Below are 17,498 nucleotides of genomic sequence, written 5' to 3'. Positions count from 1 at the left end.
CCCGCTGCGTAACTGGTCGACTCTATTGACAGTGCTGAGACACTCGTCCACCACTTTGAGTACTCAAAGTTGCTGATCGTGACCATTTTTTGACGGACATCGTCACAGGCGCTGCAACGTGGATTCATCACTTCGAACCGGAAACAAAACCGCAATCCATGGAGTGCCGCAACACTACCTCTCCTCTGAAGAGAAAGTTCAAAGCCGCACCCTCAGCCGGGAAAGTCATGGAGACGATCTTCTGGGACTCTGAAGTGGTTATTCAGTTTGATGTCTTCCCTCATGGTGCAAGAAGTGTACTGTACTAGCTTAATGAAATTGAAATAACTACTTCAGTGTGTCTGTCGCCACAAGAATGTAAATGAACATCTCTTTCACTATGATAGCGCAAGGAATCACACAAGTCTGCGCACCTGAGAGGAGCTCCCGACACTTCGCTGGACCGTTCTTCCTCGTCCCCTCTACAGCCCGGATCTCGCGTCGTCTGACTTCCATCTGTTTGACCCAATGAAGGGTGTACTCTGCGGGAAGCCGTACGTGGGTGATGTCGAGGATATTGATGCAACAAGAAGTTGGCTCCGACGTCGACAAGTTGAGTGGTACCATGTGGGCATACAGCATGCAGTAGGTTGGCATAAGGCCGTCCCATTGAAAGGAAGTTATGTTGAAAAATAGGGTTTAATATACAAAAGAGTGGAGGTTGATACTGTGGATTGGAACTCTGTTTAAAACCAACCTGTTTTCAGAAAAATAAATGTTGCATTAGTTTTTGAGCGCCTCTCGTCCAATTGAACCCAGCGAGACTTTGTTTCCGCAGTGAACACAACTGTAAGCAGTACACTGTCGTAAGGTACACCAATCATGCAGATGTTAACTACTACTCTGCGAACAAATATGGTAAAGATTGGTTCCCATGATAACATACCTCACGACGGAGGTTTGAGTCCTCCCTCGGGCATGGGTGTGAGTGTTGTTCTTAGCATTAGTTAGTTTAAGTAGTGCGTAAGTCTTGGGACCGATGACCTCAGCAGTCTGGTCCCTTAGGAATTCACACACATCTGAAATTCTTTTTGATAACATACCACTGGTAGAGAAAAGCTGGTTTGGACTCCTGTAGTTGCCAATGTATCCAAGAAAGTGTTATATATATATATATATATATATATATATATATATATATATATATATATATATATATTCATTTCATTGTTGCCCTTATGGACAGTGCTTGAACTCGAAAATCACATGATGACACAATTTTCACTTCTTTCCTTTCTTCCTCTTCTCTTCCCAAAATCTCTTCATCCTTTGGCTGTGCTCCTGTTTCCTTTGCTCTGTCCATAATGTTCCTTTCTTCTTTCTCTCCTTTACAATAAATTTTGCACTCCTAACTTTGTTTCTGAAGTATTTCCTGTCTCCTATCATTTGCCTGTTGATCCCTATCTGCCTTAAGTCTTCGTCTATTTCATGATACCAATTTGTTTTCTTGCTTGAGCTGTTTACTACATCAAAAATTTTCTTTGTAAGTCGGTTGTTGTCCATTCTCTGTATGTGCCCATAGAAAGTTAATCTGCGTTTTCTGATCGCGTCTGTTAGTCTGTCAGTGTGCTGGTACAGCTCTTTGGTAGGTCGCTTCATCCATATGCCATCTCTGTGAATTGGTCCAAATATTTTTCTGAGAATTTTGCGTTCTATTTTTTCTGTGTCTATGATGCCTGATGCTCCAATTGTGGTTGTTTCTGACGCGTACAATGCTTCTGGTAATACAACTGTTTTGTAGTGCCTAAGTTTGGCCTGCCTCGATATGCTTTTCTTATTATAATGTGACCATGTGAGTTTGTATGCCTTCTGGAGTTTCTTCGTTCGTTCCATGTTAGCCGCCTTGTTTGATCCTCCCATTTGTATGTACTCCCCTAAATACTTAAATTTTTCGACTCTTTCTACGGATCCATATACCGTATGCATGGTGTGTACATTGTTGGTCTGTCGTTCCATATATTGTGTCTTCTCGTAAGATACCTGCAGACCTGTTTTGGCAGCTATTTCATGCAAGCATTCCAGTGCTTCCTTTGCCTCCCGTGTATTATTACTGAGTATGGCTATATCATCTGCAAATGCCAGACATTTTATGATTGTTTTCGTTTCACGTGTTCTTCCCAGCTGTATTCCTTTAACTTGTTCCTCCCACTGCTTGATAATTTTGTCTAACACGATGTTGAACAGGACTGGTGAGAGCCTGTCTGCTTGTCGGACACCTGTGTGTATGTGGAAGGGTTCCGAAATTTCTCCCATGAACTTAATCTTGGAGGTAGTGTCTGTAAGCGTCTGTTGTATAAGTGCCCTGGTTTTTCTGTCGATACCATATTCTTCCAGTACGTCAAAGAGTGTCTGTCTGTCTATGGAATCATATGCTTTTTTAAAGTCCACAAAGGTAACTACAGTGTTTCTTGCCTGTCTGACTTTCAAAAGTGTTCTCAAGTTCCAGATCTGTTCGATGCATGATCTCCCTTTTCTGAAGCCTGCCTGGTATTCCCCAATTTGCAGATCTGCTTGTGGTTCTAGTCTGTTTAATAGCACCTTAGAGAAAATTTTGTATGTAACTGGTACTAGCGAAATGCCTCTGTAATTGTTTGGATCTGACTTATCACCCTTTTTATGTAACGGATGGATCAATGCACATTTCCATTCCTCTGGCACTTTCTCTGTGATCTAAATTTCGGAGATAATCTTATGGATTTTTTTGGTGATGTTTTCATCTTGGAGTTTCCAGATCTCGGCGATAATACCATCTTCTCTGGCAGCTCTGTTATTTTTCATTTGTTTTATGATTTCCTCTATCTCTTCTATTGTGGGTGGATCAGAATCGGCATTAGATGTGGTCTTTTGGAATGTTAATTTTCCTGTAGGTTTATTGCAATTAAGAAGTTTATCAAAGTAATGTTTGAGAATTTTACAGTTTTCTTTTGTGTTTGTTTCCAGGGATCCATCTGTTCTTCGGAAGCAGAGGCTAGGGGGTTGATAGCCCTTAATATTTTCTTTGAAAGTTCTGTAAAAATTTCTTGTGTTATTTCTTTTGAAATCTTCCTCAATTTCTTTTAGTCTGTTATTGTCATATGCTCGTTTTTCCCTTCTGATTTCCTTCGATGCTAGTTTCTGAACTTCGTGAAATTCTTTCCATGTTTCTGAATTTCTGTAGCTACTGAACTTGTCCCATGCTTGCTTTCTTCTCTCAATGGCTTCATCACACTTTGCGTTCCACCACCTATGTTTGCGTTTTCTAGGTGGTTGTCCCCAGCACATAGTCTTCTGAACTGCCTTCGCCAGATCTGTCCATGTGTCTATCGAGTGCCTATTAATTTCTTCAACGATTTTATCCCTGTTTATCTTCAAGTATTCCGGATCAGGTTTGACTATTTTGTTTTGCGCTGTCTGTTTCAGTCTTGGGATTGGCCTAATCTTAACTTGTAGCAAATAATGATCAGATTCGAAGACTCCTTTACGTGTTCTGACATTTAGAATTTCCCGCGAATTTTTCTTGGATATGGCCACATGATCAATCTGAATTTCTCCCCAAACTGTGTTGGGTGCTTTCCATGTTGTAAGTTTTCGTCTTGGTTTTTGAAATTGTGTTGACATGATTTTGAGGTTAAAGTTTTGACAATATTTTATGAGGTGTTCCCCATTTCTGTTCGTGCGAATATGTGCTGAGTATGGGCCTGTTATTTCTCTGAATTTTCTCTTCTTACCAAGCTGCGCATTGAAATCACCCATTACAATTTTCACATGTCTTTCTGGTACGTTGTTAGTTACTTCCTCCATGTCTTCCCAGAAGTCTTCAATTTCTTGTGGCTTCTTTCTGTTATGGTCATTTGTAGGTGCATGTGCGTTGATAATTGTGTATGCTTTATTACCTGATTTGAAGGACAGTGTCGAGATACGTTCTGATATTGAATTGAAGTCTATGATGTTATCCATGACTGATTTGTGTACTGCAAACCCTGTACCAAACAATAATGGTGTTCCTCTTCTGACAGCAGGTTTACCTTTGTAAATCCTGTAATGTTCTGTGTCGAAATGGTTTTCATCTACGAAGCGCGTCTCTTGGATGGCAAGAATTTTGATGTGAAGTTTATCTAGCATGTCTGTCAGTTGTTTTAGTTTTCCAAGTTTGAACAGAGTGTTTGCATTGAGAGTGCCAAGGTAGTGCTTGCGAAGAGGTTTTGAGAAGCTCCGACTCTTCTCCTCATGATGTTCCTGGTCCCCCAGAATCCGATGACCAGGAAAGTCCAGTCCGTTGACTGGGGCCTGGGGTAGCGGATTTCTTTCCATTTGTTCCATCATGATTACTTCAAGTTGAAGTTGGTTGTGATGACCTTCAACAAGATCACGGTAATTGCAGACTTGATTGTTGAGATCAAGCTATATTTCACTGCCGCACCAACTAGGTAAACAGACGCAGACCACTAGTCGCTGGATACCAGAACAGACACTAATGGATTTCTTGATGTTGTGTGTTTGGTCCGCGAGAGCTATTTTATTTCGCTCAAGTCCGCCGGCAAGCCGGTGAGGACCCCCCTATCCGTCACCTGGGACGCGCCACGTCGGAGTATCACCTCTCCGCCTGCTACGACACCGTAGTAGGTTCGTGGATATATATATATATATATATATATATATATATATATATATATATATATATATATATGTGTGTGTGTGTGTGTGTGTGTGTGTGTGTGTATGTGTGTATGATAGAATCGCTACACAGTTCCTGACAGTTTCCAAGTCTTGTTTATTCTGTATCTCTTCAGTCACATTAATTTGTTCATTAACTGTTAGTGACCCTGGCTCCGATTCACCTCTCAGCTCTTTGTTGACCTGTACTGCATAATATCCAACTGTACTGCATAATCTGCAACTTTTTAGAATAAAGTGCTAAAAGACGGAGAGCTTGGAGACGATAACGGAGGCAGTGTACTATGAAGCTCTCGCTGATGACCTGGCAGTTCATCATGCAGCTCGTGACCAGCCTAGTGCTCCCTGGTCTTCGGATGAGGGTGGAGTCCATGGTAGACGGAGTCTCACGAGGCAATAGCTCGGAGACCGTGTTGGAGATGACGTCCTGTGAATCGGTGGAGAGGAGGTATTAAGTAAGGGACCAGTGGCTCGACACACAACCAGTGGATATATCCTTGACCTTTGGTGGTCTACTCTGTCTCGAGGGAGCGCGAGGTGTGACTAGCGTTGATCTGGAGAGACTGACGTGCTCGGCAAGGCAGCTCTATATTGAGAGACTACAGACAGTCGGTACTTGGCGGCAGAGGAACTCCCAATGCCGACTGCCGTAGACCGGTGAGCGTTGACTTACGTAGACGATTCACAGCTGAATACAGGGATCAGTCGTTGGAGTCTCATGACTAGCGGCAACGATCTGATACCAGCGCTGTCAGCGTCACATATTTCGAGCTCGAGCGACGAGGAACCATGGAGGCTGCTGAAGACATGAGGGAAAACAATTCCCCATGTTAATATGTACAGATGACTGTTTTCCTGGGATTGCCACAGCCTGTGTAACGAGTGGGTGAGGAAGGCGACCACCCCATTACATGCCTATGGGAATGGTACTGGATTGGAGGCATTAGCCATTACTTACAATTCGTACCATAGAGCAGACGTTTGTTGAACTTTTTCTCCTTATGGCAGGTTAAGTATTTGTGGCGCTGTTACCTTGTTATGACATGAGCAAGATTCACGTATACTATGCAGTCGAAGTCCTCCTCAAAGGCTCTTTCCAATGGCAGAGTTCCTTTAAAAACAAAGCTGGTGCTAGAACTCGGCAACTGTACAAATTAAAAACTACTAGCGTCTACCGTTATAGCATATCGAAGACAATATCTCGATGTGTTTCCTCGGTATATGTATTACTAGATGTATCTAGGGTGGATATTTATGAAAGCACCGTAATTTCTAAATTTTTTGTGGGAGAAAATCATTAGTTGAAGATTAAAGTCGTGGAAGTATCATCGAGATAATTGTAGAAAAAATAAGAGCAATTGTCCTTGAAGCTATGTAGATATTTCTGAGGTCTGCAAGGTAACAAGTAAAGGCATATGGCATCAATGGCTGGGAGACCCCTAATGGAAGTTGCAGCCGTCCAATTGGAACTATTTTCCCTTCCCTTCACGCAGTCAGGCACTGTCAGTCACTAAGTATGGCCTGTGTATGTAAGTGTTAAGTATATATGACTGTAATGGGTGTGTTTGTTGTTTAGTGCTGGGTTCGTGCTGGAGAGGATGGGAGAAAGGAGAGGACGGAACCCAATGCCGGCACATAGCCTACGCCTCGCGAATAGCACGAAGGGGGCAATCGAACTTAACGTCGCCTTTCGACAGATCGATCACCATCAACAGTAACAAATGCCCTCACTTCAAGAGACACAGCGGATGGGTTTCGAATTTAATCCGGGACATTGTCGCAGAGATTAATGATCAGGAACTTCACGCCACTACCTCTCCCTCTTTCTTGGCCAAATACTACCAGTGTAAATTTCATCCACCACCATGATTCGAACTGGCTTACCTCTGAGTCGAGTGCCAGCACACAAGCATATGATAGCCACCTCGTATATGGGGGTGGTTACGTTGCAAGCTGACAGCAATGATGTGTGCCATGATTATTGGGACGTCGATGAGGAAGGACCTGTGGTGATGTCGCTTTTCAGTCAATAGTTGTACTGGTGCTACTGCAGGTAGTGACAGTATACTGTGTTTACACTGGATTGCTACTGCTGGGGAGAAACCTAGTAACGTATGTGCAAGCAATATGTTCGTCTGTGAAACTGACTATCAGTAAACGGAATCTAACCTGCATAACAGTGTGTGTGTGTGTGTGTGTGTGTGTGTGTGTGTGTGTGTGTGTGTTGAATGAGTTTACCCGACTGGAGTACATGACATGTTGTGGTGTGTCCGTGTCTCTGTTTTGGCCCTAAGTTTTGCTCTCATCTTTTTAGATGACTGCCTTTTTCCATGTGGTTTACAGCAATTCGCAGCAGCATGCAGCAGCAGCGGCTAAAGCTTATGTTGTAAGAATGAATTTAATAAAAAGGAGTTTGCTTGGATCCTGTCAAGTACAAAGTAACTTGTGAGAAGGGATTTAATTAATTAAGTCTGTTTAAAATTTCAGAAACCAATAATGGACAATGAAAACAATGATGATATAGGTATCAATAATGTCTGAGTGCCAGATTAATTAATTATTTCAGTATCAAAGTTACATTAACATTTAATAACCACAACATTTATTTATTAATTAGATGTGGGGCATAATTACTATTAATTGGAGGAGAAGGAGGCTTCTTTAAGTGATAAGCAAAACATGGGATTATTGCAAACTCGGACTAACAGTCACGAGCCTAACCCTGCAATTGCTTTTGCGCTATGCTTGCGAATTTTACCTTGAATTCCATCTTCAAGCGTAGTTATGCCATTTAAATCTCTCCTGGCTATTTAAATGAAATCAGGTCTTGAGTGTGGTTTCACCGACGTGAGGGCGGCGAGATACGTCTTCTGTCTCCCCGAACTCTCGACCGTCACTACTACCTCCACTCTCGCAGACAGACCTCGTCCCACAGCAATGCTTACAATCGCGGTACCATGTTTTGCCCTCAGATTGTTACTATCGATATCTGAGTGCTTACACAATGCAAAGAACAGCATTAAATTGACTATATTGTTTTCCATGTAGTGGAGAGTCCTGATACATTCCTTACAACCTGTATGAGTTTACGAGCATGTTAGTGTTGTTACTTGAGATGATGACAGTGTTGGTGATTACACAGACAACGACGATGTTCTTGATTGTCATTATTGTACTCCTGATGACCCTGACCTACCTGTGATGATCACCACGATGGTGGTGTCAGTATTCAGCCTGCTCAGTATTGTACTGTCGGTGTTACAGGTGGTGATGGTGTTCTACGCGGTGATTATCGTGCTGCTGGTGGGGACCAACCTGCGGCGTTGCCGCTCGCGGCCGCGTGCCAATGCCGTGCCTCCCGGAGCGCTGGTGGTGACTCTGGCCGGGAGTCGCGAGAGCGGCGGGGGAGGGCGCGTGCTGACGGCGATGGCCGCCAAGCACCCCAGCAGTGCCGCCGCTGCCTCCGTCTAGTTCGGCGCTCCACTGCTCACTGAAAAACAGCCCCGCTTCGTCCCCCTGTCTACCCACAACCCGTTCCAAATTCTAAGTGTCTGTAACCGCATTTATATTCGTGTCTCACCTTGTTGAATACATGTCTCACTACTGAAAGCGGTAACTACCGTAAGAAACAGGTGGTATCTCATTTCACGGATGAATGAAAGCCAGCTATAGATGAGATCGTTAATGCTGTAGTATTCCAGCTTGAAAGATGTGGGTGTATCGCAACAGCTTTCACCGTATTTAACTCAATATATTGAGCTAAAATATGTTGCAATAGGACATTTGACCCATTTCCTTTGACCGTATTATGCACGAAGCTATGCATCGCTCTCTTGATTACCCAGTGGTCAGTACTTTTGAGTAAATAAACGTTATTTTCAGCACCCCAGTTTTGATGTCGTTCATCTGATTGGAATGGAAAGTAGCAGTCTTAATGCTGAATGGTTGTTTCTTGAGGGGACTGTAAGAAATCAAATCATTCTACACCTGGCATTAATGACCATTATCGGAAAATTGCAAGTATGTACGTGGGGTAAACCGATCATTATGATTGTAATAGAACCTACACTATTGCATCTCTGAGGATGTCTTCGGAAAGCTATATTTCATATCAGCTATTTCGTCAGGGTAGGATATATTATATTCCTCATGTGTAAGAGATACACCTGCGTATCTTTTAAGACTTCTGAAACAATTAATGCCACCATTTCCAAACAAATATGCAATTTTAATGACGTATAATTTACACGCTCCGCGCGAGGTGGTGATATGAAAAACGACCATAAACTACGAGCTGCCTTTGTGGATTACGTTGTTGAGTAGTTCAGCACTTTCAAATTTTGGTCTCATCGTGTCATGTCTCAACACTGAAACTGTATGTAATTATTACAAACATGAACAAATGAAATGTAATTAATTACCTCTCAGTTTCTGGGAACAAAGATCTCTTTGATGACACTCCGCCCTCCCCCCCATCCAAGTGTAACATAAAGGTATTCATGAAACAAGGAGGTCATACGTTAAATTTTTTGAAAGCATAACACAATCAGACATGCCATGTTACTTACCAAAGCCGAAGGTTGAAGAAATATTGTTTTTGTAGGAATCATGTAACTGTTTTTAAATATTTCTAAATTTCAAACACATCGCGTCGGATTCTTTAAAATTTCTGTAATAGAGTGCCCCACTTTAGCGTTGAGCTTTGGGTCCTTCGTATTTTTCACATGTTTATAATATCCCTTCGAACACGAGTTCTTCGTGATCTACTGAATTTCGTTTACCGTATGTAAATAATGATTGGCAAGTTGACTGATTGGCAACCACAAATTGTCTTCATGAAGAAAGCTACATATTCTATGAAGAACCTGGTACGGGGTATCCCAGTGTCGTATTTACTAATATGCAACCGGGGAATTATATAACGTCAGTCACAAGTTTTTTCACTATGTGAAAAAACTTGTAATTCGGTTTTCTCGAGACACCATGAATATGATAGTGTGATGTCACAGTTGGTTAAATCTCCAATGCGCTGGTGTGCACATAAGAGTAAAACATTAAATAAGATTTGCCGTTACGTCAACCCGAACTGTGCCATTCCAATTGGTGTTGAATTTTATATGCCGAACTAAGTGAAACTAAGATTTTAATCAAGGATTGACCTTTGTAGAAAATGTAAAGAAATAGCAGTTAAACTTCGTTAACGGACTGTTCCGTTTATTCAGGGAAGAATACTTTAGCGTAGAATACTTTTATGCGTTATGAATTAAAGAACGCACGATACTTGTGAAATGTTCTAGAATATTAAACATTTAACCAGCCGGTTTTCGGCTTTTAGACCATCACGTTCAAAGATAACTATGTGTATCTGTGAATTTTGTGAGATCATAAATTTTTAAAGAGACACATCCAAAGAGTCTCTCGATTATCTGTCAAAGATCACAGTTCTTAACGTTGTGTACGAGACAGAAGTGAGATGAATCAATGTTTACTGTAGTTTGCTTAATTTATTGTTCTCTGAACAACTGTTATAATTTACCATATAGTTTATTGACGCAATATGTTATTTCTTTAATGTAAGCCAATATCACAATTCCCTCGAAACAATTCTGCTCACTTTTGTGTTATATCGAACGTTAATATTTGCCGTCTTTCACAGCCAACTGCAAACCCCAACCGATAAACCATGTTGAAAATCCTTAATCTCAAAAAATTTACACCTAAACACATTTGTCTGTGAACCTAATAACCTAATAACAGCTGAAGACCGTTTAGTTAAATAACAAATATTTTAGAATTTTACGCAGACGTTATATTTCTTTTATTCATTTTGAGCTAAAGTGTTTATTTACTAATATTTTTGCCTCAAATTTATTTCACTTAAATAATTTAAAAGTTTTTTATTTATTCTGTAGATCGTTAACATGAAAACAATGCTGTTTTCGGTAGACGTAGCACTTAACTTCCACTTAGACAGTTTGAAATACAAGGACACAATGTATCATAACGCTTCTGTATAGTCTTAAGAGGAAACATTTCCATTTTCCCTCTTCTCTTGGGCGCGGATCGAGGGCAGCGATACATCTTCTAAGTAGTCACCTTGAAGATGATTATACACTTATCAGATAAAGAAATATTGCTGTCCAAGATGGACGCTCCAAATATCATAGAATATATTGTACACTGACAAATTCAAGAAACCTATGGTTTTGCATTATTTGCTTACCTAAGTGACGAGTATAGCTAACAGACAAAATAAGTTGTGCATTCAAGTATTATGCATAACATAAAACAGTCACAAAACAGATTACAAGCTGACAGTTCGTAGTGCAATAGAAAACTGTGAATATTAAAATCAGTAATAGCGAAAGTGACTCGAAAGTTTAAGTTGTAGAGAACGTTCGTAGCTATTGACAAAATAGCAGAAATGGAGTACGTAATTGCTCGAGTCAACGTGACACGCCATGTGGACCATCAGTGTAGGAGGAGAACATGTAGCTTTCCTAAAGTGCTTTCCATATGATAGGAATTAGAGTGCGCTGAAAGTTTGAGACTTACGCTCTGTCTAATGCGCTAACAATGCGCTACAATGTAACAAACTATTGAGAACGAGACTATTCAGATAATTTCACTTAGGCGAATGAAAACATTCAACCAAGCATGTACGATAATAAAAGTAATAGACTATCGACAAACCGGAACATGATTCCAGAACATGTTTTATAAACAGACATGATAGACGGCTACAGAAAAAGGAAAGGATATATCAGGCACTACCGAAAAAAATTAGATTGAAAATTAAAGAAAGTGTGACATAAAGAGGAGAAAACCTGTGTCATCAAGAGGCTAATGACAGACCCATGGAGGAATGTACGAAGAAAGTGGCTGACTGAAGAAACATCCAAACTAACTAGGAAAGGAACAAAAATTGTGGCAATAGAGGTCGGTACATTTAATTCATAAATACAAACGAAGATGGGTATTCAGGGTAGTAAGTGATTATCTTGGTGTGTCCACAGTTTGGCATATACAGTCACGACACTCACTGCTTAAAAGTTGGTACCGTCTGACAGCTGGAGCGACACCAGCGCACCTAGTGGCGAGAAAGAATGCCGCCTGTGATACGTGTTATTAGAATAACGTGTGATTTTAATTCTTTATTGCGAAATTGCTAGAATATTTTTGCGTCCTAAACCTTAGCAAAAACAGGAAAAACGTGGATGATCATAAAATAAATGTAAGGAACGCGAACAGTCGTAAATGAATCGTGATGTGCTAACTGCAACTTACCCGGAAAAGAAATACATATATGTGGTATTTCACCCGTTCATTCTCCTGTTTAGTCATTAGGACACCCATTTTCCATGTTATTATTGTATGTGGTATGAAGCTTCCCAATTAAGGATATAAGTATGATTGAAATTTGTTATAACGTTCAGATTACACAGCGATTAACATAAATACATTTTATAATACTGATTCTCCGTCACTGCATAACGACCAGCAGAAAACTGGGTGAGAATAATTTGTAAAAGAATAAAAATCTGGCAAATAAAGTATATGAAATATGTACCTAATAAATTAGCAGCCCAAATGAGCAATTTCAATCCTTTTTTAGGTCTAGGATCTATTTTTTAAAAAAATAAGGATGTCATTCTTCACCTGGTTTCTATGATCTCTTTGCTAGCTGTTCTTATTGTGATAGACACTTTCGTGTTCAAGTACTAAATTTACAAGGAGTAGATTGATTGGCAAATTCTTGCACTTCACTCGGTTTTAGAACACAGGAAAAATTTTTTGTATCCCTTGAACACATGAGTCGCAGGACTCGAAAATAAATGAGAGGATCTGTGAGACCCCCACCACACAAATATAAACTGCTATTTATTATAACTTTTTTATAAAATTGTGATGTGTTTAGTGACATGAAATGAATAAAAAAGTACTTATTATGATAATGTAGCCACTATTTTAGTATATGAAACACAATATCAAAATTAAATTACATTTTTTTCTTAGATGAAACGACAAACTTCTTCTACTCGGCTCTCACCAATATACCTGATCATTAAAAAGAGCTTCTTTACAGTTACTTACGTTACCGTCTTTACAATTCTTCTGCGCAATTTCTGCACGTTTGATCACTTTTTCCCTTTAATCAATGTGGGAACATAAAATACGTTATTTTTGGTGATCTTTCAATTTCTGCAATCATAGACTGTTGACGAGTAACGTCACAACGTGCCATAGCTTGTAGAACATTCTTTTGGAGGCGGGTGTGAATGACTTTCTGTTCCATATGAGGACGTATCATTTCTTATCAAAATTCCTTGAGGGTAATTGTTTTTAGTGAACTCTTTCCTGGAAGTTGGGATGTTGCTGTGAAATCAGCGTATGGCGGATATTGCTCCTACGTTGTTTACATTGCCTCCTCGACCATCTCTTGCAGGTGTATGTATGTGCCATCTGTCAGCAGAATCAATTCGTGATTTTGTTTTATTGTGGAATAAAACTCTCATGTTTCCTTGGTCTTTAAAGCCTTAATTTCTGGTAGTATTTACTTTTCTTTGTCTCAGAATTCCTTACGGCTTTAACCTTCACTGTGAAAGTTCTTCAAATATCGGAACCCTTGAAAGAAAAATCGATTATAATAGTTGTTGAGACTCCTCGCAACGACTTTGTTAGTGTCTTTCTTAGAAGCGCCTCTAGTTTGTCTTGTCTCATCAGGGACATCCCCAACATGAAGTAAACCACCTTTGCAATATGCAGTTAAAGAATCGCAGTGTCAAAAAATTTGCTTCCATATTTCACCAAATTGCTGAGAATGCAATGAATAATTAGACACAGCGTCTTAACTGGAACACATTGTTCTTCAGTAGCTAGCGTTTCATCGACAGCAATCCTTTGTCGGTAGTTTTCTCTGAAAAGTTTCCAGATTAAACGGACTGGTGCCCAACTGTCACATATACTCCTAGCCTCTCTGGTTAGTTTGTCATTAAATCTCAAGGCTCCTCGAGTCTATTCAGATCAGTCACTTGGTAATGTAGTCACGAAAGTGGGAGTAGCGACGTCAACGTGATATAGTTATCAGAATGGGACATTTCAGTTTCTGCGTTCACCAGCAATAATCAGTAGTCCAAATAGTGCGTTCATTTCAACAAAAATAACCTCCTGCAATGTTTTTCTGATACTTGCAGTGTACCTAACTTCAGAATCAGCAAAATGTAATGGAATTTTCATGATATTGTGTACTCGAAATCTGTTGGATGGCGACGGTGTTTCACTCCACTGAGTTTCATCACAACTGATAACGGAATCAACACTACTGTATCCTGTCTCCGTCGAATCTTCATTGCTTTATGCACTCGGGACACGACAAGACATGCATTCCTCATACTGAAGATCACCAGTGTCTGCATTGCTGTAATTTCCCACATCAAATAGAGCTTGACTTAAAACCATTCCTAAATTGTTGATGTAACATTTTGGTCACTTGTGATAACTTCAGTTGATATTCTTTACTTCTGGTCGATAATATGGAACCCATACTGTAAGGAAAGGATAAAAGGATACATAATTTGTTTATGAAACTAAACTTCTGCTCACTAGAAAAAATTTGGGGGAAAAGAAATAAACTTAACTCTTGAAGAATACTGGAATTCAGCTTCCAGCATACTTCCTACTTTTCAACAATGAGTATAGCTGTGTGTGATTGCCAATTATTGTCTGTAGTTTTTCCATTCGTGTTATTCAGGACAAGGATAAGTAAACTCTTAGAAAGGCGGCATGTTCTCTAAGGCATCTAACCTTTGGTCGTGCATTAGGTGTGTAGGTTTACAAAATAATAAAGGAATATAATTAATTTCATTCGCTCCAAATAATGTTTTCCTAAAGTAAGTTTGAAAGGATTATGCTGAACATAAAGTGAAATACAAAATTTTTAGGAGAATTCTTTGATAACATGAAAGTTTGGTCGGTACAATGGACCACATATATGTATCCTAGGGTTAATATAATTGTGTCATGGTAAAAAAATAGCCTGTGATGAGGGTTCCGAGATTTGTGGCTCTGATCTAGCGACACTAATGGAATTAGTCTGTTCCGTATTCGAAACACTTTCATCGCTTTTCACCTTTTATCATTACGTCTCTGTGGCAGTTTTGGCTTCGATGACAGTTGTGGTGGCTTGTTTGATGCTTTAAATAACGTAGGGCAGCGTTTTCTCGTTTTTATTTTCAACAATCATAAACTTAAGGACGTCATTCATAAGCTTAAAGTGTAGCAACCAAAAATCCACGTTACTGGGTAGGTATGCAGCTTATGCTCAGCTGCATATTAAAATATCGCATTTTAGAGCAAGCGCTACTGTGACAACATGGGAAACATTCATTTTTAAATCATTTTAGAAAAACAGAGAAGAGTTTATATATGAGCAGGTTAGAAGCATAACTCACATGTTCCAAAAACATAAATTTTCACAAATGACTAAAACCGTGTTTTACGGGCGTCATGCGCATGTCCCATAGATTGACATCAGTATGCGCAAGAACAATGGCTATAAATCATTATATATATTTCAGATTATGTTTGCTTATTGAGAAATTACAATTATTTAAGGTTATATTATGGATCATGTGAGTTTTGTTAACGAGCTATGGAACATGTAAGTTTTGACAATCCTCATTTTAGATCTTGTGAGTTTTGGTACTGAGCTGCTTGGACGATGTTGGTTTCGCGGGAACTATCGTGTTGCGACTCGATATGCAACACTTTTTGGTTCCGACTGCAAGCCACTTCCTCTTCTACAGTGTATATATAATATTAAATTCCGATGTTAATTGTGATAATACCAATTAATCATCTTTTATGGACTTTGCTTGTGTTAGTTTACGAAAGATATTCTCTAGTTTGGAATACCGTTTGCAATTTCACAAAAGAAATGTCTACTGTGCACATTTCTTCAGTTTAATGATCAAAGAAATTTACAAATTTTCCATTCATGAGAAATAATTATTGATCACAAAGAAAAGTAGAATACTATAATCAGGAAAATGATTCAAACTTGTTAAACATTCATTGAGAAGAAAGAAACTATCAAATTCCAAAAGAAAGTAAGCTACTAAAATAAAACCGAAGATTTGAAGGAGATTTACTTCTAAAACTAAAAATAATTTTACTCTTCTATATCTATATCACAACATTAAGTTCCTCTTGAATCATGTCACACATACACTCATGATCAGTTTGATCCGATGTATTCTCATCAATGACATACTTATAGAACTTGAGCTCCTCAATTTCTCTCCAGTTTTCCCCATAATGGGCAGTCAGAAGTTTTTCAACATCCCTCCTTTTCTCTAAAGAGATTGAATTCTTTGGTTGGATGAGTTCGGTATGTCTAAGTGCATTTACTCCAGATTTAAACACATATCTAAACACTCCAAGGCCATTTCTGTACGTTTGTTCACCACGCACAAGAATTTTATTTCCCACTCCGCGCTTTGTGTAAATGCTCTTACAATTTGAAATTGAAAAATGCCATTTTCCTGGATTTTGTAATGCAATTTTCACACAATTCTTGAAGTCGGCAACACTGGAATCTCTTACTACCAATTTCAATGTTGACTGACTCGAAATTATCTCATACACTTGTTCAGGCTGTACTATTACTTCCATTCTTTTCATTTTCCTTTCTATATTTCCAAACACACGGTCTGGAGGAATGTAACTATGACCGGCGACTAGAAAAAACATTTCAATTCCATCGATATGTGGTGGAGACTTTATGGAAAGCCAAAACATACACATCGGAACCAAAGTAGAATTCTTATTTTGTGCAGCACACCCGTCACATACCAATCGAATTTGTTTGTAATGGGACATGTCTAGAGAGTGTAGTGTATCAAACACACATGAGGCTAAAGTGTTTGAATCTCGAGTGAATTCGTTTTCTGTCCAACAATGAGAAGTGACAGTGGAACGGTTTAACTCAGATTTGCTGTGATCTTTAACAATAGTAAAATTCTGGACATAAATTAGTATGCTATAATAGCATGACTGATCTGGAACTTTGGGCAATGGAATATTCTTCTCACAATCAAGTGAAAGAATTAACGTTTCAACGTCTCTGCCCTTCAGGGTGTTAAAAATGCCATACACTTTAACTTGTGAACCCTTTTTTCAGTAATTAATTGAATTTTCTTGTTAGGGTCTCTCTCATGTTTTAAGTTTTCAGCTAGGCTTAAGCATGTAGAACACATATCAGTTCTTGGTGTACCAAAGCCTACGTTGTATTTTGTGTTAAAGATGTACCTGAAGTAAGATAGCTCCACAGGGATGTTTTCGGGCTTGGAAGAATAAATTTTCTGTAATATTTTACAGTTCATATTCGCAGGCAGATACTGTCTTTCTGTTCGTCCTCTACAGTAATGTGTCTCTACACACTTTAGACTATTGATAAACTTCATGACACAGTCTCTCTTGGGTTCATATTCTGCCGCCCTCCTGAAGCCGCCTCTCCGGTCTTGTATAAAACCGTGCTGATGAAACTGTTTAGTGACACTATTTATTCTGAATCGTGACACTCCCAATACATTTATAAAGGTTGACATGCAAACTGGAACTTTATTTTTCTGTGTGCTTCTTTTAATATATTTCGTCGTTCTAAGCAGCTGCGACTTTTGGTTATGACTTGATTTGTCTTTTCTAGGTCGAGGTCTGATGACTTTGCGAATTTCCACATACTTCAATATGAACTGATTCTGATAATCTCTTTCCGGTGTTTTATAAAACAAATCATGATTCAGTAT

This window comes from Schistocerca piceifrons, chromosome X (assembly GCF_021461385.2).
Source record: "Schistocerca piceifrons isolate TAMUIC-IGC-003096 chromosome X, iqSchPice1.1, whole genome shotgun sequence".
NCBI lineage: Eukaryota > Metazoa > Arthropoda > Insecta > Orthoptera > Acrididae > Schistocerca > Schistocerca piceifrons.
The sequence above is the reverse complement of the archived record's forward strand: the minus strand, read 5'-3'. Positions refer to the sequence as shown.